Below are 5,812 nucleotides of genomic sequence, written 5' to 3' on the forward strand. Positions count from 1 at the left end.
GCCCCTACTGCCTCGACGCGCCACCCCCACCGCCCTCACGGCCTCGACGCGCCACCCGCTGTTGACCGCCTGGCTCCGGCGCGCCACCCGCCGTCGCTCCCACCCGGACCCCGGACGCATCTCCTACAGCCGTTCCCTGCCCATGGCCCCGACGAGCCTCCTGCCGCCACTCATCCAGGCAGCGCCTCTCCGTGGTCAGACCTCCAGAAGCAGAGCAGATCCCATGCTCCTGCAGGTCAACTGCTACTCCCGCGACCGGTCAATCTCCACTGGCGCCTTTGCATCGTCTCCTGCATCGCGCAAAAGGTCTCCCCCTAACCAGCGATGGCAGCGGTGTCCGGGTCCAGTCCCGCTCACCTCCCCAATCCCCATCCCATTGGCCGACCTGCAGCTGGGGGAGGTCTCGACCTGCTGGGGGAGGTCTCGACCTGCAGCTGCAGGAGGTCTCAACCTGCTGGTACATATGCCTAAAAAGCTTGAACCTACTGTGGATACTTGGTCTTCTAAATACAGTTGGGATTACAAGAAATACATGTAGTCACAAATTGTCATCAATGGCGGTGTTTTGTTTCAGGCGGCCACCATCAAGGATTTTTTCTGGAAAAGGCATTTCGTGCCGAGAGAGATGCCTCCAGCCTTATCTTCTTGTGGGCATTTGCAAGTTGTCATCATTCTGTTCTTGTAGCACAACCGCGAAGCTGAGGAAAAGTAAGGTTGAGATTTCACGGCCAGGAGCTCGATCACTTGTCAATCCCTATGTCCTATGAGCTGATTCGTTTAGAATTTTGTTAGATTAACTAGCAAGCAATTTTCTGCAAACTACAAAATGTACAGAGTAAACTTTGAGGCCGAGCACAGCGCGAGCTTCAGTTCATGGCAGTCACCCGGTCCCTACCCGCCCTATGCTATTGAATCAGACGCACAACAGAGACTTTGTTGAAAATTATAGAGATGTTTTATGTCTGCAACAAAAACAATGTTCACATTTCTTATGCGTGGAAAAACAAGAACTGATGCGTTCCTCTGTTTGTATGCTCATGCCCTGGGGCTGAGGATGAAAAGTACCTCCTAGTTGGGCTATGTCGCAGAGATATATAGACATTTTGGCTTTTATTGATTTTAATAAAAAATGCATTTTTTCTGTTGGTGCATGAAGCATGTCCGTGAATATCTATCGGTTCTTTTTTGAACTAGCGTGAGTTTGCCCCTAGTTGTGTCCCACTCGCCTGTTTTACCCCTAATTCCCAAAAGTCACCGGTTCTGTCCAAGTCACTTTGCTTCTCTTATGCTTTTGCCCTTTGACCGTTTGACCGTCAGTTTGAAAACTTCATAACTAATTCATACTAAATCAGAAAAATGCAAATGAGATACCAAAATGTTCAGAAAAACATCACCTATATGTCAGTGTCATTTCCATTCATGAAAAAAGTGTTGGAAAGTGCACATCCGAGTTTTAGCTCTTTTGATACCTCCATGAATAGTAAAATCTGAAAATATTCAAAAAAATTCAAAAAAAATATGGTGGCGAAGAACGACAAATGTTCTAAGTGCTTGCCAAGTTTCATCAAGGAACGACATTCGTGGAAGTCGCGGCAAAAAAATAATCTATTTTGGAGTGTTGATTGTTTTTTTTTGCCGCGGCACCCACGAATGTTATTTCGTGATGAAACTTGGCAGGCACTTAAAACATTTGTCATTCTTTGCCACCAATTTTTTTTGAATTTTTTGAACTTTTTTAGATTTTACTATTCATGGTGGTAGCATAAGAGCTAAAACTCGGATGTGCACTTTCCAACACTTTTTTCATGAATGCAAATGACACTCACATATAGGTGATGTTTTTCCGAACATTTTGGTATCTTATTTGTATTTTTCTAATTTAGTATGAATTAGTTATGAAGTTTCCGAACTGACGATAAAACGATTAAAGGGCAAAAGCATAAGAGGAGCAAAGTGACTTGGACAAAACTGGTGACTTTTTGGAATTAAGGGTAAAACAGACGAGTGGGACACAACTAGGGGTATAAATCTAATTATCCCAAAATAAGAATTGACAAGGTTGAAAAATATGCAACACGATAAAAAGTCCGTGTACGAAATTTGCATGCAGAAATAAAATGAAATCCACAATAAAGTTCATGTATAAAAAAAGCTGAAGTTCGCATAGAGTAAAAGGGTGCATTTCTGAAAAAGATGTATTGAAAAGTACATGTTCTTGAATTCCTGATGCTTATATGGTCATCCCTGAGGAGTAAAAACGCAGAGCCCACATGTAACATAATGATAATTTAAAAATTGTTCAAGTATTCTCCTCCAGGAACGTTGATGCATATAAATAAACCAAATTCGGGAGGTTGGAAAAAATCAAACCTGTCAATGGAAAAAATGTACCTAAAATGGTGAGAAGGTACTTAAAAGGTTAAAAAAACTAGAAGTTTAAATTAAAAAATGGAGTGGCTTGATGTTTATTAGAAAACTAGGATTTTTTCTGTTACTAAAAGAAACAAAACCAAGAAGTCCAAATTAAAAAAGACGAGCAGTTCGATGTTTATACAAAATTTAAATTTCCTCGTTATTAAAGAATGGAAACAAGAAGTTCAAAATAAAATAATGCAGTAGTTCGATGTGTAGAAATGGGAAAATCCAAATCCGCTAACAAGAGGATCATAGGAAGTTCAAACAAAAATAACAGAGCAGTTCAAAAATAAAAGAAACACTTAGAAAAGTGGATATTTAACTGTTTCTAAAAATAAAAAACAAGATGTTCAAATTTTAAAAATAGAGAAGCTCAAAAAATTATAAAAAGGGACTTTCAAAGTTTCTAAACTAAAAAACTCTAGAAGTTCAAATTTAAATAAACGGACGGTCCAAATTTATTACAAAACTAGGATATTTTTGTTACTAAAAGAAATAATCAAGAAGTCCAAATTACAAAATTAGAGAAGTTCGATATTTACCAAAAAAAGCTCAAACTTTCATTGTTACTAAAGAATAAAAATGAAGAAGATCAAATAAAAAAAAGGAGTAGTTGATATACATGGGAAACTTAAATTCTTTCCGTTCCTAGGAAAAATAAATATATGAAGTTCAATTTCTAAAGAAATGTTTGGTGCCTATTTAAAAACAATTTTTTCTAAGAATAAGACTAAGAAGTTCAAATTGAAATAACAGAGAAGTTCAAAGTATATAAAAAACTCAGACTTTCTAAAAAGACTTTTGCTAGAAATTCACGTGGTCGGCCCAGGAAAGTTAAAAAATTATTGTGAAGGAGGTTCACCGTGTATTTACATGTGCAAAAATACACCAAAAAATGTTGTACAAATCCGATGAACGGGTGAGGATTTACGAACAAAAATACGTGACAGAAGTTCAGCGTGAAAACAGCAAGCAGTCCAACTACTACACCAAATGCCCTTCGGATGAGAATAAAAAAACTAAAAGCCTAAAAGGTTTGTTACAAGAAGTTCACGTCCTCCTCCCGGTGCAGTTCAAGATCTCTAGTGCGAGACGTGCGACCTTCAATTACAAGTTAAAAACAGGCAAAAACGACGTTGTTTTTGTCATTTTTAGTACTGCTCTCAAACGGCAACGAATTTGTAACAACTATCTACATCAAAAAGTTGTTCCTATTTATAAGCTTTCCAACGATGTATTATATGCTACATTTCGATGTACGATTTAGAAGTTTCACGTATACCAATTAAAACACGTTTTTATGTATTGAAAAGATTCTTTTGAACCGCCACGAGTATGAAAAAATGATCAACACGTGAAAGTTGCGTGTTTTCAACAGCTTTCCATCGGTATATCATTTGCTCAATTCTGGTAAGTGGCTGGGGAGTTATGGGTAAAGAACAACACGTGAAAAATAGAGTGAAGTTCAAAAAGAACTGCTCCAGAAGTTCAACCTCTTCACGAAGTGCATTTTCGAAGACTTCTATTTTTCCAATGAAGGCAGAACGCATGATCTCAAAAGTTCAAATTGATAACTGCCAGAAGTTCACGTACTACACGGTGTGCATTTTGTATTAAAAAAAGAATGAAAATGCAAAGCCTAAAGTTTTGTTGCTAGAAGTTCAAGTGCTCGACCCGAGAAAGTTCAAAAATTCTTGTGAGAGGTTGAACAAAAATACGTGACAGAAGTTCAAGGTGGAGAAGTTCAACTACTGCAAGGAATGCATTTCAGGTGAGAATAAAAGTATAGAAAAACAAAAGCTTAAAAGGTTTATTGAAAGAAGTTCAAGTGCTCTGTCCGAGGAAGTTCAAAAGTTCTTGCAAAAGAGGTTCACCTTGTATTTCCATGTTAAAAAACACAAAAAGGAAATTGTTTTTTGCATTTTAAAATAATTCTCTCAATCCACAAAAGAAATTCAGTTATTATTTGGGAGCAATATGATTTCAAAAAGAAAAAATTCAAATTATAAAAATAAAAAAAGGTCATGTACTACATGGTATGTGTGTAATATGAGAAAAATGAATTAAAAGGCAAGGTCCAAATTTTTTGTTGTTATAAGTTCAAGTCCTCGGTCGGAGAAAGTTAAAAAAATTATTGTGAGAGAAGTTTGTACAAAAGGAATATCATTTGTGTAACACTAACGAATGGATGAGAAAATTACAAACGAAAATACGTCACAGAAGTTCAACGTGAAAACAGCAGGAAGTTCAACTACTACATTGAATGAATTTCAGATGAAAAACTTTTAAAACCGTCGCAAGTATGAAAAAATGATCAACACGGGAAAGTTGCGTGTCTACAACAGCTTTCCATCGGTATATCACTTGCTCAATTCCGGTGAGTGGATGGAGAGCTACGAGAAAAAAAAGCACGTGAAAAACAAAGTGAAGTTCAAGTAGACATGTCGAGAAGTTCAAGTTCTTCACGCGGTGCATTTTCGAAAAATCTGTTTCGGGATAAAGGCAGAGCGCATGATCTCGTCGTTTTCGAAATTACTTGAAAACGGCCAGGAATCAGAGAAAACCAACATGAAAAAGTTTCGCATTTTCCGTAGCTTTTCAACGGTATATTATTTGCCCCATTCCGTGTAGAAATTACGGCGAAAATACGTTTTTAGCCATTTTCAAAATTATCTTAAAACTGTAAGGAACTGGGAGAAACAATATATACCAAAAAGTTTCGCATTTCCTCAAGCTTTCCAATGCCATATCATTTGTTGCATTCGGACGTACGGTTAAAAAATTAACTCGAAAATACGAACTCGGTGGAACTTGTACCGTTTTTAAAATTACTCTTAAACCATTCAAAATTAGAAAAAACTTTCAACATGAAAAAGTAGTGCATTTTCATAAGCTTTTCAACGCCATATCATTTGCCTCAATTGGATTAGCCGTTTAGAAATATCGTCGAAAATATGAACTAGACTGTTTGGTTTGTGAAATTTTACGATTTTCCAAATTACTCTTTAACCATAGGGAATTAGAGAAAACTTTCAACATGTGGAAGGAGCGGTTTTGCTGCAGCTTTCCAACGCCATATTATTTGCCTCATTCCGATAAACGGTTTAGAAATGCGATCGAAAATACGATTCACATTTTTTGTATGAAGAAAAAACGGTTTTCAAAACTGCTCTTAAACCGCTTACATTTTGTCAAAATTTTAACTTGGGTCATGATACTCGTGTCCATAGCTTTTCAACGGTATATCACAAGCCCCATTTGGGCAATGTGTGCGGAAGTTCAACCTAGCACTAGAGGAAGTTCAACGTACTACTGCCTGGGCAGGTCAGGTTGTGATCAGAATAATATTCTCATCCCGTGATCAGAATAGAGAGAGAGAGAGAGAGAGAGAGAGAGA

General features: G+C 37.6%; 1 protein-coding gene across 2 annotated transcripts in view; it reads left to right on the plus strand.

The window, feature by feature from the left end:
- Positions 1–5,812, plus strand: part of LOC123120013 (quinolinate synthase, chloroplastic) — a 22,494-nt gene that overhangs the window by 8,734 nt on the left and 7,948 nt on the right. The gene's annotated exons all lie outside the window — the stretch shown is intronic.

The sequence above is a fragment of the Triticum aestivum genome, chromosome 5D (genome assembly GCF_018294505.1).
Source record: "Triticum aestivum cultivar Chinese Spring chromosome 5D, IWGSC CS RefSeq v2.1, whole genome shotgun sequence".
NCBI lineage: Eukaryota > Viridiplantae > Streptophyta > Magnoliopsida > Poales > Poaceae > Triticum > Triticum aestivum.